The 20,724-nt window shown below is 36.7% G+C and overlaps 1 long non-coding RNA gene across 1 annotated transcript; it reads left to right on the top strand.

Moving 5' to 3' along the window:
• Nucleotides 1-202: 202 nt before the first annotated feature.
• LOC135452828 (uncharacterized) lies at nucleotides 203-12,986 on the top strand. The gene is made up of 3 exons (XR_010441705.1): nucleotides 203-280; nucleotides 6,432-6,496; nucleotides 11,549-12,986. It is a non-coding gene; the product is annotated as an uncharacterized LOC135452828 (long non-coding RNA).
• The last annotated feature ends 7,738 nt before the right edge of the window (nucleotides 12,987-20,724 follow it).

The following is a 20,724-nucleotide window of genomic DNA, read 5'->3' on the forward strand; positions in this document are numbered from 1 at the left end:
CCCTACCTTGCTGAACTTTTCAGCATTAGAAAGTGTAGGGGAATATAAGAAAATAAAGAGAGTGCAGAAAGTAATCTTACCCCTAAGAAGTTACAGCTGGGCCAATTATCAAAGATTAGGAACAGACCCGACTTTACCAGGCCCCAGCTGTAACCAATGAGAAGGAGTGCCATAAAAGAGTGGGGTGGCTGGGTAAGAAGGGAACTGGAGTCAGTTGGCTGCTTTGTGCAGAAGAAAGAGGCAGTGCTTGGAGGAGATGCCTACAAGAAATACCAAGAAGGTATGAAACTTTTGTAGTAAGGAGGTAACAGCATGGAACCCCTGCAATAAGATGACAACAAGGAAGTTGTAGCAAAGTATAGTAGATAAGTTTAAAACAGCATTTACTTCATTACAACTTTTGTTTGACTGAAGCGCATTTGTAGATCTGGAAAGCACTTATGAAAATATTATGGCAATTGCTCTTGAGATTATTCAAGATGTGGGTTTGATATAGTAAAGAACAAATTACAGAAAGCAATTTCTTCCATTTGGCATCTCCTTCTCATTTGCATAACAATTGAGTGTCCTTCCTCCAGGCTGGGCTCTAGTGTGCAATTGGGGCTCCCTTTCCAGAAGGCTGCCTGAGATGGAGGCAGTGGAAAGCTGCCCTGCCAAAGAGCCTGGCTGAGGCCAACGTGAGGCCTGCAGAAAACCTTCAAGAGTGTAGGCAGCTATAGGGCACTCCCGGTTTACGAGGCCACGAGTAAGCAAACCTTTAAGTGTTAATGTGGAGGACAGCTACCACTACTCCTGTTCATTGCTCTTTATTTTCAAGCCCCATTCATCTTAATGAAGCCAAGTTTGTTCTTGTTCCAAGTTTGTTAGCTGAAAGTGTCCTGCTAAACTGCTAACCATGTTCTGCTTTGCAGAGAAGAAAAATAGGAATATATACACATTAAAAATACTTTTGAAATAGTTGTGAATAATCAAAATATATTAGTTCAAACTGTAACACAGTTCAAATTATTTTTAATTAAAGGATTTAGTGCCTGAAAGAACTTAAAACAAGTAACTTTAATGCATTGTAACTTAGTTAATCAAAAGCTCACATCAATCCTACTCTCTTCTTTCATGCCCCCTGTTCTGAACTGTAACTTTCTGAGCACCAAAATAGAAGAACAAACATTGCTATGCTTCCAAACTCTCATAGAAATTCCTGAGAACCACCTTCGAATCTGGAATTAGGTGTGGCTAGCTTAAGGTTTTTACAGTTACACTTGATTCCAGATGGAAGTAAAATTGGAGCCATCAGCCATTCAAGTACAGCTGAATCACTGGATTCATGGATTCTGGTTTCTGCTAACAGCAGCTGTAGTGTGCTGTTGTCAGCAGCAACCAATCTGCTTACCCTGGAGACAGTGACTCCCATTTTCCTACACACATAAGATAGATTCAGGGAAACCCAGATAGAAGATTAAATTTCTTCCCAATTTCAATGAAATCCCTGCATTTATCTCAGTAGGTCATCCATCTTATGAAGGAAAGCAAGAAAAAATTACTGTTATTTTCAACAGATAGCACAATGTGTTTCTTCTTTTTAGGTTTTGTACATCCAAATTCTTATTGATGGGCTTAGTAAACATTTAATTAGACATACTGAAGGATCACTGATCATTCTGTCTAAGGACTGCCCAATTATGCTTTCGAAGGTTTGTTCTTATTAAATGAAAGAACAGCAGATGTGATGATTCACCCTCACTACCTCCATTTTCTCATCCTCAGTAAATTATAACCATACAGGGCCAACATTTTCTTTGCCTTGCAGAGAAATAAACTGACAGAATAAAGTAAGAATATTTATCTTAAGTTGCTAACAGAATAGAAAAGCTGAGGTTGTGCCAAATGGTATAGCTAAAATAAACGGCACAGCCATATACAGTTAGAGTCTCATAAAGTTGAAAGGCTATATAAAAGAAGAAATTCAAGGTATTTGCTAAAAAATACAACTGTTTTTAAAAATTCATAAATACAGCCTTGATCAGGCCTTAAATAGTCACTACCTAAATAAGGCTTTGAAATTATTTTTAGACCTTCCAATTCATGTAGAGAGTACTGCAAACTGGTTTGATGTGTCTGGCATAAGTCTTTCATGATTCTGCCACTGGAGGTTCAATATTTTATCAGTAAGAGATACCAAGGCACAGGATTCTATGTATGGAGTTGTAATGGTTTGTTTATCACTGATTGAGCGTAGATGTCAAATGCACAGACAGAATAGACTGAACTGAGAAAACAGTTGATTTTAGAGCATCAGTTAACAAACCAGGAGGGGAAAAAAAGTGTGAAATAGTTGTAAATGTGCAAGACTTCAAAATTATGACAGAGAACTGTCAGACAATAATGCTAAAAGGCTTTAATTAGACAGTCCAATCTTTTACTGTAGTTCTCTGAGATTTGGAGAATCCAAGAAGGTGATCAAGTGGGCTTCACCAAAGGTGACAACAGTTGTCATGTGTCCGGTTTTCGGCTGTTTGAAGGGCCTGGAAAGGCTCGGAGTGGCCTTGGGGCAGCCCACGTATCAAAGGACGAGAAGAGGCTTCAGTTCTTCTTTCGGTCTTTATGTTTATTAATTGTTTATCTAAAAGATTTTCTTTCGGCCTGACAGAGGTCTGCTCAGCAGTCAGCCATGAGCACACTGTGCTGCCCTCCGGACAGTCACCTATCTTTATACCCATTGTTACGTGTACAATATTTATCATTTTTCCCCAATCCTTTTTATTCTTATTGTCCGGTGCACTTTCAGTAATGACCAATCCCAAAGTGCCACCATCACCACAGAAGATGGAGGAGAAGAAGGAGGACAGGACACGCCCCAATTCCTCCATCTTACTTTTCTAAACCCCCCTGTACAGCAATCTTAAACCCTGTGTCTCACCCTCTAATTAACTAATCCCTTCACCATTCACCCCGGTGAAGTCCTCCTATCCTCATACAGTGTCGTCTCCCGTGTAGGATCAAAGTCCAGCCACCAGACACTTCTGGCAACATTCCAGGACTCCCGAGCCCCCCAAGGGTGGTCTCGGTGGCTCGGCACCTCAGTCCTGAGGTGCTGAGATCCCACAGTCATGTTTCCAGAAATGAAATGGAGCACAATGCAGTATCTCTAATTGAGCTGCGTTGTTGGAAAACAAGTCAGGTGAAGGAATAAAAGTAGAGAATGAAAAAAGCAGAGAAAGCAAGGTATAGTGCACAGTGAGGCATTGGGGTAGGTATTGGAATTGTTGCCAGCAAATTTTGTTCTGTTACTGCTATGAAGAGACATTTTTTAGATAAATGGTTTATATACATACTTCCATTTATTAGTATTCACAGTGGGAAATTAATTTTTCCAGTCTGATTTTATGGTATGGCTTCTGACACCCTCACTGTGAAGCCTACATGCACAGAAAGAAACTTGAAGCAGGAATGTTTTTTCTCTGAGGAACAAAATCCATGTCTTGTTCATCATAAGGCACCTGTGCTTTGTGTAAAGATAATGTTTTATGTTGACTGTCCTGCTGTCACCAAGGAAGGATAAGGGGTTTCTGAATGGTATCAGAAGGTAAAACTTGATCCAGAGAGTAGAGTTAAGTAGGTTTTTCATTAATGAAAAATATTTTACTGACATGATCCCCCAAAAGCAAGCGTGCTTTATCTCTTGCTGCACTTTTAGTTTAACTTCCCTAGAGCAGCATTTTAAGTGCCAGTTTCCAAAAGTCAGGCAGACATTTCATGTCCCTACAACTGAGTTTAGTAAAACAAGTGTGCTAATTAAACACTGAATCCTTAAAAATAAAATTATTTCATTCATCTTCCTAAACACATGAGAATAATGCCCATAAACCCTGGCTTTCAAAATTACTTGGATTTGCTTGACAAGAGAGTAGCAATTACTTCTAAATTCAGCTTACCATCAAGAGCTGAAGGCCTGCAGTCTATAAAACCACTATTGCAGCCTTACAAAATTTATTTTAAATCACCTGTTGGACCACACAACCAGAAGGCAAGTTACCATAGATTAAGACATGAAGACATCTGGTAGTTGACAGGAAGTATTCTCTTTTGGTATTTATGGTACTATAGCTTGAGGCTGCCTATAATTTATGGATGGAAGTTTTATGTGGATGGGTGAGAATTAGCGCCCTCTAACAGGGAAAAAAAATGCAATATGTTTGATCTGAGATAATTTTAAACCATGACAGGTTATTTCTGTGTAGAGGGAGAAAAAAAGCACCACAACCTCTCTCAGTTAGCAGGTACAACCCAGAAAAGCTTTCTTCCACCACCAAAACCTTAATTTTAATCAGTGTTGTGCTCATAGCTACACGCTTTTTATTGCAAAGCGTTGTGCTGTTGAAATGTTTCATTAATATAAATTGTAGTCAAATCAACTGCATAGAGCAGATTGCATTTAGAAAATGTTGAGAGTTAAAAATAGCATAATTAAAGCAACTTCTTGTACTTTTTTCACTTAATATTTCTTTCAACTCTCAGAGTTTAAGTTCAAGACAGCAGTATTACTCTTAGCTTAGTTAGCTATCATCAGATATCTGGTGCCAAAAAAACGTACTGAGTTCAAAATTGTAAGAGGTTTTGTTACCTCTTATAAGGTAATGAGAGTGAATGATTTATCCAGTATCTGGATATCTTCAGGGAACAAGATGTTCTGAAGTTTGTAGGAAAATTGTTTTTTACCTCATCAGGATTGGAAAGCAGTCTGAGTTTTTTCTTTTTTTTCTCTCTCTTGACCTGTATTTCTCTTATTTTTACATTAGAACTCTAAGAAATCTCATCTTAAAGCCCATCTGACAGATATCTTGAGATCGAGAAAGATTCTAGTGGAAGAAAATGTAAAAGTGATTTTAGACGACCACTCAGAAAAACATGTAGGCTTAGGGTGAAGGCACACAATCCATTCCGATGTTCCTAGGTGGAATGTACAAAAGACAGCAAAGCTGGAGCCAAATGTTTATTTCCAGCTTCAGATCTTTCTGCTGCTCAGCAAATTGAATAATTAGGGTTGGATCTGCAATTTAAGCAGTGTAATTATCCAGACTAGTAGACTATGCTTCAGATTTCTGGGAGAATGGGTATCCTTTTTCAAGTCCTACTGGCCAGGATAATTGTAGCTTCCAAGTGAGCAATAGAGGATGATGATTGCTTTTAGTCTTGTCCTAATAACCAGAAACATCAGGGCATCTCAAGCTCTTGTCCTGTGAGCAGTTTTAATGACATGAAATAGCCAGTACAGACCTGGTTTCTCTGGGCAAATAAAAATGTCTTTGTTTTTTGATCATTCTGTTTGGAGCTGTACACTCCTTCTTGTTCACTGCCCATCCTTGGGAATGCAGACACATTCTTCATTACTGGACTTATATAACATGTAAAGGTTCCCCAGTAAAGAGGAACCTTGATTTAAAAAACAGAAGCAAACCAGAATCAGTGCAGTGCACAAAATACTCAGTTACTAAATTTAAGGATTTTTCTGATTAGTCCTTTGTATTTTGAGTGATTACTAGTTTATGTTGATTTTTTTTTTTTTAATGCTTGTCCTTTCCTGATTTTTGGGCTTGCCGCTTAATCAGAATTGAAAGTAATACTAAGTGGTATGTGCAATCTCCTAACTTGATTTTTGGCAGTTCTCTCCCCTTGCATAGCATTACCAAGTTTTGAGGATTACAGACATTTCAAAATAACAGACTATCTCCTCCCTACAATTCATATTGTATTGATTGTTTCCCTTCAGTTCTTAGTGTCTGAATTTCCCTTATGGAGACAAGGGGTTAGCAGAGCTTTTGTTCAAAGCTTGAAAAAATAACATTAATGCAATAATTTTTCAGTGAATCTAAGAATTTGTTCTTACATTTGACTTGAAAGATCTCCAAATCATGCTTAATGTTTATTTTTCTGGATGGCCCAGTGGTGGGAAAACTTAAATGTGCCTACAGATCTATCACTCAACACTTGGGATGAATATTTTAATAACCTAGACATTTAAGTGACTCTAGAGGAAGAAGATAATTCTTTTGAATACTTTGGAATGCTTCATTCCTTAGGAGTGCCTGGTACAGCTATTTAATGGTGGATCATTCTAATCATTCTCTGAAAATGTTATTTTAATGAGTCAGGCTGGATCAATTCTAGAGGCATAACTCTCCAGGCTTGACCTCAAGAACACAAACTGGAAAATCCTGCTGGACACTATAGTTAAATTCTGAGGTTCAGTTCAGCTGCTTTGCATAACTGGATTTTTTCATGTTGGTCTGAAATGGATTCTCTCCTCCAGTATGCAAGAGGCCAATCCACACAGAGCATTGGGGTATTTGATGTTGCCAGAGAGCAGCATTAATTAAAATGTGCAACATCTGGTACATTTGAGTCTACTTGATTCTGCTTCTTGCTGTCCCCAGGAAGAATGTGTGTGCCTTTCTTCAAGATGTGATCCTTTATTGGAATTCCACTCTAATGCAACCAGGTAATTTCTTCCCCCACAAAGTGACTCAGCCTTCTTCAGGGCCCTAGGCATTTTTAATAGCAGTAAAGACTGACCAGCTGAATTTGCCCTCTGTGTTGCAACCAACATTTCACAGAAATCACGAACTACAAAATGTTTTATTGCTTTTTCTCCAAATTCAAGTTGTGTTAATAAGGTGCAGCCAGTGAGACAAAGCTTTAGAAGATTTGAGCATCATCTTTTGCAAAGAAAAATCAGTAAGCAAAATGAGAAATGCTGGGCAATGTTTGAGTTGCTTTCTCCTTAAAACAACAGCAACAAAACTGAAATGAATTTAATTTCTGGCTGAATACTTTTGGCAATGTCTCCTGTATCTCACACTGAGCTTCTAAGAGGATTATTGATTGTGTATGGTAGCAGCTTCCAGTTTCCACATTAGCCTTAGGAGGAAATTAGATGATCTATAAGTAAATACTGTAAGCGTAAAAACTGTGCTGAAGCCTTTCATTATTCATTTGAATTGGATGTTTTGGTTTTTAGAAGACAACTCCGTTGATGTTATGGATGGTTTTACTGTTTTGTTTAATGTTTTATTTATGTTGGAGTAGAAAGCCACTTATTATGGCATTTTTTAGTATAAAAACATTAAAATATCATTATTCATTTTGCAAGCTATTTGTGAATTGAAAAGTAAGTATTTGCCCCTTTTACAATCATTCAAAAATACTAAGTTTGGGCTAGATTTAATTAGTTAAGCCTTATTAGAGAAAAAAATTGCTTAGCATATTTGAAAAGCCAGACCGTTAATTTAGATTCCTAAGCATAGATCAAGCTGCCTACATTTGGACATCCAAATTGGGAAATTTCAGAATGCTTTGTAATTCAAGTTAGTTTAATATTGAATAATTGCCATAAACAGTTTGCCTTATTAGGTTCCAGTAAAAAAATTGACTTTGATTCTCAGATCAACATTGAATAACAGATTATTTCAAGAATATTTTATCTGAATATAGATCATTAAGTAGTACAGGGAGGAGGGAAAGAATTAAGCTGATTAAAACAAGATTCATTAAGTATTAGTCCATACTGAAGGCATATACTGCCTATCTGGTGAAAAAATTACTGTAATAAATAGTTAGGAAAAAGTTCAATGGGCATTGTGGAACAAACTCAATGTCTGCTAAAACAGAAATCTCTGAGCAAAAAATATTTGAGAGATGAGACAAAATGAATTGTATAATAAAAACAAATCACTGTGTAATAAAAACAAATCAAAAAGATCAGACCAAAGTCTGGAATTGAACAGCTTCTCTATTTCTTTCTAATTTTATTGGTGGAAAACAAAATCCAAACAAACCGAAAACCAAACCAAAAAATCCACATGCAAGCATTTGTGGCTACTTGGGTTGATCTTTCTAGTTGGCTTTATTGTCTGATTCTTTCTGGATTTGAAAGAAAGATTTTAATGTTTAGAGCTATGTGCTCTACGATTTTTTGATTAAAGATATTCCCACTAGGTAGTCAGTTTTAAAAACTTACTGATTATTTAAATCCTTAATTCCTCTAAGGACTAGGCAACAAGTGAATCAGGAGGGAGGGGAACCTGAACATGTGAATTTGGTAGAAATCTCAGTGACTTGCTGACTCAGAATTTGTGAGATGTTAACATTTTTTTTCTGATATAGCATAATATTCTCCTCCAGTGAAACATTTTTGGTTTCTACTATCAAAGCAATTTGTTTTTCAACTGATAGACTGCCAAGCTCCTTGCTCTTATCTCCTGCAGGCACTTGAGTGCATTTTTTGAAAGAGTTCACTGTGGTAGATGCAGAGTACCTCAAACTGTACAGTAGGTCCAAGACCATGTCACCCTCAGAACACTGCCCAGGTTGGATGCTAACTGAAGGCTTCACACTGGATTTCTGTGCTAAATACTTTCCTTCTCCAGTGTTAAAGAATATGAAAATGACACTTAACACCCTAATTTATTTCTCAGAGTTCTTTTTCTGCATGGCTTCATCCTTGAATTTCCAGTTTTAGCATTTTAGCAGTTTCACACCCTGTGGTATAAAAAATGGATTATGCCAACAAACAATGTAATTGGTTTCTTATGACTTTATGATATTTTCCAAAATATCTTCAGTTAACCAAAAAATAAAATGGATTTAAACAGCAGGCAAATTGTTATTAAAATGATTATGAACTTTTATTTATGCTGAGCATTTGCTACAAGCCATTTAGATGTGAAATTGAGAATGAACAGAAATGTGATTTTGTTTAAAGCATTTAAATAACTTTGTTTCTTCTTCTCAATGATTTTTCCATTTTAAAAATTGTATCTTCACTGAAATTGGAATCAAAAATTGAATTGAGGGGCTAAGGGGGTTGAGGGGAAAGGGGAATGGGGCACAATTTCCTCCAAGGAAAATTTTGCCCCATTCTTCATTAATGATTTCCATAAATGCATGAGCTTTGGAAAAGTAGCAAGTTAGCAGTTCTAGGGACATGATGGCAGAAGTTCCAGAAATTTTAAGCTGTTTAATCCCCATTGCTTTTGGAATATTTCCTGCTAAAAGCAAGCTTACCAATAGTCAAGTTGTATACTTAAAATGTAGACATTTTATTATGCAATACTTCCATTTTAGAAAAAGTGTTTACTCATAGAATAATTTGGGTTCGAAGGGATACTTAAAGGTCACCTAGTTCAATCCCCTGCCATGGGCAGTGACATCCAAAGTGTTGAATTTCCTCATGTTGATGAGGTGCTTAGAACCTCTTCTGCTAATTACTGTATACCATTTGGGGCTGAGCAGTTTTGTAAAAGCAATTTGTCAATTTATTGCAACAGGCCTGCATAATTTATGTTGTGCATCCCCCTAAATCATTGGTGTCAAAGGTTCTGTCACCTATTTTGGCAGATGAGTGAAATATCTTTCATTTTCAAATGCTTAAGAGTGCCCAAGTAAGCAAGGGAATTCTGCAACTTATGCAGAAATAAATAAAATATACCCTTCTGATCATGTTTGTGCATATTTGTTGAATGCAGTATGAAGATAATTTCTCCTGGGAGAGGGAATGAGAACTGAAAACAGCATTAGCTCATCTAACAGGGCTTAAAATCTTTTAGTGTAGAGTTTACTTTTAAAGTTTGTTCTTAGTAAGAGCAGGCTCAATATTAGCCAAAAGAGGGTGGACTGACTGTTGGGATATTCATTGCTTATTCTTGTACATTGTGTCCTGAAGATTTTTGTCAAGATATGTAGGATTTCTTCATTAAGCTTATTTACCACCTGGCAGTTTTGCTTTTGTTAATGCTATGTGCTTTGCATCTTTAAAACCTTATTTCCCACATCTTGCAAGTTCATTCTTTGCAGGTCACTTCCTCAAGGGCTAAACAAAGCAGAAGTTCACAGCCAAGACAGGCAGCAGGAAACCTTTCTATTCTACAGGCAGAGCTTTGCACAAAGCCCAGCCACACCCACAGGCTTTGCTCTAGACCAAAACTTCCCATCTGAGCTCAGCACTCACTCACCCAGCAGAGCAGTCTGGCCCCTCAAGAGCTCATCTCCACAAAAGGTTACGCTGGGGTAAAGGCTCCAGCTGGGTTAAGTCATATCAGCTCTTACTGGAACAATTCAGTCTCTTCTGCATCCCAGCAAAGCTCAGCAAAGAGAAGACACAACATTATCTTCTGCTTTAGGAGCTCACAAGTGGGTTCTGGAGCAGAAGATTCTCATCTGTTTGCTGTGAAGCTCCTGTGAGCTGGTGCTTTGCAGTGTCATGGCAGAGAAGGGGAAATGCCATTTCTAATTATGAGAATCATAACTTTGAATTATCTGACTCTCATTTCAAACTTAACACAATATCAGTTCTCCTTTCCACATTTATTTCCTCATAAAAAATCCACAAACATTTCTTTGTACTTGATCCTCTCTTCCTTCTGGTATGATCTGTGCTCTTCTGAGGTAAGCTACCATCCAAGTAGTAGTGCTTGTAACTCAAGAACAAGTGGTTCTTGTAAGTCAGCTGAGGCACTGAATACAACCTTAAATGTTTCTCTTTTTTCTGAATCTGGTAAAATGGACTTTTAAATTATTTTTTTTTTTACTGTTCATGATAATAATCACCATTACCAAAAGCTGTATGCTGTGGCAATGGAACACTATTTGCTCAGTAGGTTAACATTTTTTGGATTTATTTATGCCAGTGTCACTTGATATGAAAACTTACCAAGAAATATATTTACTTACCAAGAAATATATTTACTTACAATTTAATCTACTGGTAATATAGAAGAGGTGCTGAACCAGCATAGGTCGTAAAATAAGGTAGTTGTTCATTTTGTTGTTATTAGAACATCAGAATGTTGTCATTAGATGTCATCTGCTAAGACTGATATCAGAGGACCAAGAGAAATTGAATTTTCAGTCAGGAGACTAAAATAAAATGTTGAAATACACTTGGAGTCCTCTGGAAACACTTCTTAGTCACAGGTAGTGACTAAGCATTAAAGCATTGAAGTTTGGTGACATTTTTCTTTTTTTCTTTCACTCTCTTCTAAAATAATTGGGTGTGGAATGTATTTAAGAATGAGCTAGCAAGCATGAGGATTTGGTATTTGGTACATTTTTTCAGACAAAATTTTAAAATCATGTGTGTTTTCATATGCTCTCCACATATGTAAAGGAGCCCTGCACAGTTGTCAAGTCCTTTTATTTGTGTTAATTAACAAAGAGAATATGAAGGAGACACATATCTTGTCCTGCAAATTGGAGGACAAATATCTTTCTGCCAAACATCCTTCTTTTCATTCCCTCTTGCTGTGTGAATCTTGACAACAGTGTATTTTCACGGCTTCTGTGCACAGGAGCTGTGCTGGAACACAACAAATTCTCATTATTTCTTGAAAATTACTACCTGTGAGGCAAAAATTAATAACAGCCATTGTCAACAGCACATTGAGAAACATAATCTCTTTCCTGAACTTGCTGGTTTGCATTTGAGCTCTCATCTCTAAATGGTTTGCTTTCAGAGTGCAGTTCTTAGTATTTGTTTCTTTGTTATTCTGTTCAGGTATGAAATCCCATCAACAAGGCAGTGCTGAGGCAAACCTGCTGTGTGGAAGGATGGGCAGCATATTGGGTGTTAGCAGCAGGTTTGAATTAACTCAGCCAAGGATTTGGATCTGAATGTAACAGTGAATGCCTGAGACAAGAGTTCCCTCTTATACTTCCATGAACACATATAAAGCCTTGATTTCATTGTGATCTGCAATGGATTTGTTTTTCATGTCAGAGCACTGATGAATAGGAAAAACAATACTGATGAATAGGAAAAACAATACTCTGCCATCTTCACTTTTGATAGTAACTCCTCTTTTTACCCTAATACAGAGGGTTCCTGCTGTCAATAGATCTTTATGGGATTGTTTTAGAATTATGTATATGCTTTGGAGTATGCTGGTTGTCTTGCTCACTTCAGAAATTCTGGCTTGCAGGTTAAACTTCTATTAAAAGGCATAGCATTGGAACTAATCTTCCAGTAAATTAATTATATGGTTTAATGCCATGAGCAGTGCTGAAGTTTTAATCAAATAAAAATGCAATCTCTGTGCAAAATGTTCCCATCTCCTTTCACTGGGACAAGCTATGCCTGGTTTTGTTTACTCTTCTTGTACTGTCATGCATGACCTGCAGCAGAGATCTTACCAGCTGCTACAAGAATTCACAAGAAACACCTAATTTCAAATACATAAATGGTTATATTATTTGTAGAACCAGAAACCTTCACAAATTAAGATGTTCACCTTGATATGTTTTTCTTTACCCTCCCTTTGCTCATATGCACTCTGAATTTACTTGGTATAACAAATGAATACATTTCTCCAGTTCTGGGTCTTCTGGTTTTTATCAAGCTGGAAGACTGAGTTATAGAGCATGGTAAATATATCCAAATGCAGTTCACACAATGTAATGGGAAATCTAGCCTAGCTCTTACTATGAGTGAAAGTAGAAAACTGAAATAAATTGAGTTTCTCTGGTGTCTCAAAACGAGGCCTTGGGTTTGGGAAATCCTTATGTAGGAACTGGGAATAATCTACAAGCTTCATGGAAAAAAAAGGTCTGAGGTCTAAAGTCTTCACAGAAATTAGCACTTAGAGCAATTCTTTTAAAAGTTCATTATTGAAGCTCCTATTGTTGACTTCACCAAGACAATAATGTAGATATCTTTTACACAAGATGGATCTGAGAACTGGGTGCCATTGAATCACCATGATTATAGCCTAAGGAGGATCAAAATCATGCCCAGAACCTCAGACTGTGTTTTACATCCTCACTTTCCAGTTTAGAAAGGACTGAAGGACTGCCTTTTCTATGTACTTCCTATGAACACTTCTCTGACACCTTCCTTGGTTATTTTGCAGCTGTGACCTTTCTGTGTTCATTTAGACTGGATTCTGCAGGGCCTGTTAAACCTGCCATGGAGATTTCTACTGCCACAAATCTAATAGGGCATTTTACCCCCTCCCTTCGGTAGGGTCCTAGGCTATCCTGTGATCTGTAAAATATTGCTCCCAGCACCTAGAAGCAGAATTGCTAAATAACTGAGAAATGGACTTTAGAAGCCTCTGGAAGAGAGTAATTTCTAAGCTGACATACAAAGTGTGCGCTTTAAGTTTTTCTAGTTTAAACTACAGAACAGAATTCTGCCTTTTTGTACACTTTAGTATGATTTTTATTGCATTAATGTTGTAGGGTTTTAAGAATTATTAGAAAGCTTTCACCTCTACAGTAAGTCCAGAGCCTAACAAAATAACTCTCTGGTTTGCCTACAAAGTGGATTCCAAATTGTTATACTTTTGCAATCAGTGTCTGATATTGGCCAGCACTGGAGACAAGACTGAGCTAATCATAGGCATAATCAAGCTAATATAACAATTTGTGTAGTTCCAGCTTCTTGCTCAGTAGAGTAAAAATATCATCAGAAAGCACTAATTTTCAAGTCTTTGCTCAAGTAGATAACTTAATCCTCTGTGTATAAAATATCAGTTAAACAGTATTTAAGTACTAAAAAATGTAAAATAAATGTCTACAACATCAGGCACCCTCAATAGATAAAGATAACATAGGGAAAGAGAAAAGTCCAGTGAAAAGCCACTAAGCATCACCTTATTTTTTTTTTCAGTTCTGAACTCTGTAAATAAATGTATTAGACATGATTGGTATGGGTTTGGATGAGATTAAAATCACTTTCTTTAAATCATTTGTACTAATTCTTATCTCTGCTATTATAGTATAGAAATTAGAAAAAACACAGAAGATAAAAATATTTTCATTTCATTTGTTTTACCAACTATAGATCACAACTGTCTACATGTGAGAATGAAAAACCATTGCAATTTTTTAGTTTGATTAATTTATAGGTGGCAATAGACATATGTGTATCCCATATAGTATCTGACATGAGGATTACATACAGTAGCAAAGAACAGACCTAAGGAGGAAATCTTCCTTGACAAACAGATGAAAGATTTATTTAACAAGAGGCTGAAAATTAGGCATAAATTAAATTCTTGCTTTCATCATTTGTATGAAATGTTTTAATTTTGATGTGCTGCCTCTTTCTGAGCAGACACTAAACAATACAGAATTGAGTTTTGGCTTTTGTTTGGCTTTGTCAGTCAGAGTAATTTCCAGAAGTTTTGTAATGGCTCAGTAGTAAGTGATTTCTTGGCATGTAAGTATGTGTAGACAAGACCCTGTGCTAGCAAGAATTCTGATTAAATGAACTGCAGTAACAGTTTTCTTGAGGCTAATGGTAAAGGAATTTGTATGCTGTTCCAAAGTATTCAGTAGCCAAAGAAAGCTCAGTTATATTTCATAGTAGCACTTTGCCTAATCTGTCCACTTAGCAAATCTGTAGCATATAATTTCAAATGTAGTAAACATGACCTTTTAAAAGATTTCTCTTTTTCCCCCTCTGGCAGGATCACTGATCTCCTACCAGAGAATCTCTGGAATACACTAATACATTTTAAAACCATGGAGAGCATTACATAGAAATGGGTTTTAGTTTTACTGACGTACAAGTGGACTATAAAATACACAAACCAGTAAGAACTTAGGCTATAGTTCCTAGGAGACTGAAGCCAAGCCCAGCCATCTGTGATCAGAAATTTGCAACCTGCTGCTGGTCTGACACTGGTGCATATGTGGTGCTGTGATTGTGCTTTTCAGAAAATCACTTTGGTGAAAATGTAGTTTTCCACTCCCAGATCTGTTGACTGTGAATATCTGTGCTGGGGAAAGGGAAGGGGGCTAATATAAATAAATATCCCTTAACAAAAGTGAGAGAGCAAGAGTACAGCAGCCCATGGGTAAGTCACTTTGAGGATGCATTTCCATGTTAGTTCAGTGATTGTGCATTTGTGTTCTGTTCAACTTGACATGAAAAGGGGCTTTCCTTGGGTCCTGGTGGTAGCTCTGCTTGACTGGCTGGATACTGACAGCTGTTGAGCTGCATTACCATGGAATTCTCCTTCAGAATCCCTAAAACATTTCTAGCTTGAAATAACTGGGATAGATGAGATGTTCTAGGATTATACTGCTTGGGTTTATGCAGATATAATTTAAATCCTAGGGGATGTCAGAAATCAATCAAGTGTCATGGATAACCTTGCTAGGGGGACACTTTCTTGATGAGCTGATCTGTTCAAATGGAATAGATTTTTATGTATATTTTTGATAATGCCAAGTATTTCAGCAAGAAGTTTATGTTCTTGTCTGCTGTGGCAGCATCACAGGGCTGGCTGCTACAGTTTGCCAACCTTACTCGTTCCAGGATTTTGCTTGTTCTCATAGCACCTGTGATACACCAATATCTTTCTTCTTGTGATATGTGGTCCATTATTGATTAAAGTACAAGGGCCAAAGTTCTGCTTTGGTTGTGACATTGAAAAATTCCTGCTTGTAAAAACACTTTAACAGTGATGCTGGATAGAGTTTGAGCAGCAATTGCAGTGGCTGAGTTGCACCTAAAATTTGGCTTGAAACAAACTGAGCTGTGGTTAACTACTGCTGAGGAAGACATTTCTACATTAGAATTTTATTGCAGTATGCTTTACTGCCTTACTTTTCCTATACTCATGATAATTTTTGTCATCTTTGCAGTTATGTTGAGTTTTGTCACGAAAAAACAAGTATAAAAGTTTGCCCAAACCATGGAAATGGAAGTCTAGTGACCGTAAATTAGACAGCCACTAGTTTAAGCCAGTTGGGTTTTTTTTGTTTGTGGTGTTTGTGCAGCCAGCAGCTACCTAGACAGTGTTTTAAATCTTTCATTTCTTGCTGTTGCTTAAGATTTATTTTTCTGTTTGTAAATGTACTGCCTGTCTGTATACTAATAATTAGCTCTTCTCATAGTAAAACACTAGTTCCCCTGTGATTTTTTTAAAGCAAAAATGCTTACTTTTGCTTTAACAAGTTGCAGGAGTAATTTCAGAGATGTGGTCCAAATCATCTTTACTAACCACTGTATTATGATCTTCTAAAAAAAGGAATAAAGAGTGGAACTGAGACCACAGAGGAGTCTACCATTAGTTTAAGGAGAAGCAAGACTTGCAATTCAAGCCTTCTGCTATGGATAAATCCATCATTCAGATCAATTATGAGATCTTGAATTTGGACTCTGTAGTGACTTTTACATAATAATGTTGTCTTCGAGCTGCATTGATGTGGGTCACTAGCAGGCATTAAAAACAAAACTGAAATCTGAGATGCTGTAGTCAGAAAGCAAATGCTGAGAACTGTGGTCATTACAGTGTAATTTCTGTCTCTCTTGATCTCCTGGGATATCATAACAAATGAACAGAGAGCTTTCAGCTTCTGAAGCACGGGAAAAGAGGAATCATCCTTCAGAGAGTGGTGAGATATAAGGCAACTACACTCGGTTTTGCAACATTAAACTCTCAGTTGATACTTGGTCAACTTGTAAGTTTATGTGGTTTAGAAACACTTGCAGCAGGACTTTCAATAGTGAGACAAGCAGAGGAAAGGCTACATTTATGACTCTTGTTACAATGATGCAAAACCATCATATTTAGGTTTATGTGCCCTGTGTTCTGTCTTTCCAGCAGTATTCATTTATTGATGAGCTTCCAATTGGTTTATTTTTCAGAAGCCTCAAGAAGATGCTTATTTATTGACAGTCATTCCAGTTTCTTTTCAGAAAACAAAACAGTTTAATGTACTCTTATTTCTCAGATCTGTTTCTTTTATGTGATAATTTCAGATTTGGTCCTAGGTTATTATTATTTCAGTTTTGTTTGTTTATTTCCCTTTTAGTTGAAGGTGTTAGAAAGTCTTGTGAAGACCCTGTTTTGTTGTAGGTCCTGTGATTTGCCTTTGTAATAACCAGAAGAGATGTTATCAAAGCTCAGGTCTCCCTCTGCAGAGGCTGCTGCACCTGTAGAAAATAATGAAGGTGGTGTTAGCAGAACCAAGTGTGCAACTATTTACTTAAATAAATACTTCTAGAACATCAAAATGTCTGCCTTCTGTCTCTCTTCCAGAGGCACTACAGAGAGCTGGGCTGGAGTGTGATATGTAACATTCCCTGGAAGGGCACCTTTCGTTTTCTGTGATCAGTGTCTGTGTTTGTGTCAGTAACTGGAAGTTCAGGAAGCAGTCCTAGAAGTTTCTTTTTCTTACATTGAAGGATATATCTCATCTAGTATTGATTGCCTGTCTGGATGACGCACAGTTAAGTGTCCTATGGTTTTTCTTGTCTTTATGGCACACCTTGGCCATCAGCAGGGCATGTTCTTTGTGCAGGTACAGAAAAAGGAGCAAATTAAGGAGTTCAGTAATTTGCTGACATACAGTCTAAAATATCTTTTAGCATTTAAACAATCTCTAACTGAGAAAATATCTGAGAGCAAAAGATTGTGCATGTTTTCTTCTTAGAGTAAACAATAGAAGAAATATAGATCATTTTCCCACGGCCACAAGTTAACAAAATTCACTCAGTACAGAAAAGATTCGAGTAAAGGCTGCCAATTCTACAGCACTGCACACAGTTTCACAAAGGTCTTTGTTTTACTGCTGTAAAGCAAATGAGGATTAGTCCAGTAATTTGGTAATTGGTGAGGAGATGAACTGTTTGAGATGCAGCAATTACTATGCAGTGAGAAGTGCCTTAATTGATCAGAATGCTAGGTTCTAGGGATTACACAGGTTACAGTTTAAATTAGTGATGGGTTTCTTAGTAAAAAAAATAAGATAAAATAATAAAAATTTTTTCCTCCTCAGAAAAGTTTCTCAGAATTTCAGGTGTTAAATTGCTAAAACTTTTTGAGGTATGTCACAGGTTTAGACATTTGCCTTGAAACACAGGAGATTAATGGAGACATTTTCTAGCTAATTCCAGTCACAATAGAGATATTTTTCCACAGAGATTTTTGTCCTTTATCAGCTCTCTAATTGGTCTAGAATTTCTGCTCTTTTTTAAAATGGCTTTTAAATTTCACTGGGCTCTGGAAGACTGGTCAAGTACCCAAAGGAATGGAATGAGTAACATATGTTATATTCATGGGCTTAAGGACACTTTTTCTTTGAGACAGATGTGTGCAGTAATGGAATAAAATTACAAAAATATGTTTTCAGGCACTTCAGAGACTTAAATTGAAGCAAGTTGTAAATTCTGATTAGCTAAGGTAGAATGATCTTAGAGCTACATTTGGCTCACCCATAACAGCCCAATTGTAACCCAGGATGCCATTTTTGCATCTTCCTCTTACATTCTATTTATGTGATTCTCATTTTCTGTGACTGGGTACTTAAACCTGTAAAAGATACTATTGTGGGTAAAATTTTGCTGGCTCCTTCCCTTCCCTGTCACCTCAAGGTGGTGCAGGCCCCAAGTTTTATGGTATATCTTAAACAGCCCTTTGGCTACTTTCTTTTCATTATAATTTTTTTAAAGTTGTTGAAATGATAAATTCAGTTTGAGAAACATAGTTAATGTGGACTCATCTTTAAAATTCCTTGTTGAGTGTTTTAGAACTTTGTGCAAAGACTTCACATGATGTAATACAACAGAGGACTGGGGGGCAGGATGTTAGGATAGAGTTGCTAACATTTCTCCAGTAGCAAATCATATTTAGTTAGAATTCTGAGGCATGCACCTCAATGTGCCTTCCAGTGTATCCATCACTTGGCTTTGGAACATTGAGAACATAAGGTTATTAAAATTCTCTACATCAGTAACTGATTTCTATTGTACAAATAATGGATCTCCTGTGTAGGAAAAAAATAATTTAGTGCCTTAATTTTATTTTATTTTTTAATCTTTCTGCATCCTACCAAAAAGAGTATGCTGTGAAGAGCTGTGAATTTCGTTTCAGTACTTGACTGATTGATTCTAGCTGAAAACTGAGCTGGATGCTCAGAATTAATTTATGCTGGAACCTCACTTCTTCCCAAGTACAATTATTCAGAAGTGGAGATTTCATTACTTTGCTGTTTTCTTCACAGACTGCTGCTGATTAACCAGAACATTAAGATTTTCTTTCAGTGTCTGATGAAGCTATTTTTGCTTCTTCAAAGTAAAACCTGCTGGGATGAAGTGGCAAAGGCATTGATGATATAAATGGCACACTGTGTCAACTCTTACCTCAATCAGCTTTAAATAAACATTTGTTTCAAATGGTGAAACAATTAATGTAAACACAAAGTACCAAATTCAGCTCTGGAATGAGCCAGTGCCCATCTAGTGACTCCTGCAGATTTGCACCAGTGTCCAATCTGAGCACAATGTCTCTCATAACTGGTGAGGTTTTCAAATGACCCTCCCTTCAGATTGGTAGAAGATAATCTTCCAATAGGAGAAGAAATAAAACAACCGAAGTTGGAAAATTGATCATGAGATTAGAACTGGGCAGGGACTATTGGAAACAGAAGTAATTTTAGTGCGCTGACACCTGATTTTAGAAAGAGTGATGAAAAGAGGAGAATTCTGTGAGCAGGCTGCTTTAGCTAATATGAAGTCTTCTATGAGGACATTTTGAGAGAGGAATTCTGCAAAGGCAGCTCAGTATCAGAGGTGAAGGATTATGCTCTCAATTCTATGTACTGCAATGTATTGAAATTTCCACAAGTTTAAAGGTTTTTTTAAAATAGAATGTATAACACTTGATGAAATATAGGCTAGTCTGACCCTCTGCAATCAAACTGGCTACTGCGCTCTTCTTGACTCCTTAGATCTTCAAAATTTAGTTATCTTTCATCTGCAGAGACAATTATTTAAAAGCTGCCTTCAGTTTCCTTTTTGAGCTGTGAACAATTTCAAACAGGGACAAAAAAGTATCCAGAAATAGAACTATGAGTTCAAAATGTTTAAACACTGTGCAATAATAGATGTTTCAGTGTAATTTAATGATTCTTGCTTCACAAAAATTAACATTACACTTTAATATGGAGTTTCAACCCAAAGAATCCTTTTTCATTATGAGAAAGACGTTGAACTCCAATATTTTTTCCTTCTATACAATAGGTAAAACTGGAGTTCTGCATTCTTTTTGGAACAGAGCCCTTAAACTCAGTCTCTGCTAAGTGGCAGTGTTTATTCTGTGAAAAGTCTAGCCGGAGCTGTGTCCACTAAGAACTTTTCCAGTCTCTCAGTTGATTAGTGTTTCAGATGTCTGCCATGACATTTTGGGAAAAGAAAATTTCTGGGAAAAAAAATACCCACCAAAAAAAACCCAAAAAACAAAAAAAAAAAAAAAAACAAAAAAACACACAAAAAAAAAAAAAAAAAAAAAACAACAAAAAAAAAAAAACCAGACCAAATCACACACAAAATTATACTATTTTTGGTTTTGGGGAAAAAAATAAAATACTTTTTTTTTTAAATGCAGGACTTTTGCCACCTCACTGGCTGTCTAGTTAGGTACCCTGATATTCCTCCTGTGCTCAAAGTGAAGGTTAGTCCCTTTTTCCTGTTATAAATGACTGATTTATGTAACTAGGGTAGAAAAATGTGCACAAAGGATATGGACTTGATTATTTTTCTTTTTCTTTGCCCTTGGGTTTTAATATAGGTCATTAAGATGTACCAAAAAGGGATTTAAGTTTATAAATGAAAGGAAGCTTCCAGATGAACTCAGTAAATTTGGATTCTGGAATAGGCAAAGAAGCATTTTAACAGGAAAGCCTTGCTACTTCCATTGAAGGTAACATGAATATTATGAG

The sequence above is a fragment of the Zonotrichia leucophrys genome, chromosome 11, assembly GCF_028769735.1.
Source record: "Zonotrichia leucophrys gambelii isolate GWCS_2022_RI chromosome 11, RI_Zleu_2.0, whole genome shotgun sequence".
Taxonomy (NCBI): domain Eukaryota; kingdom Metazoa; phylum Chordata; class Aves; order Passeriformes; family Passerellidae; genus Zonotrichia; species Zonotrichia leucophrys.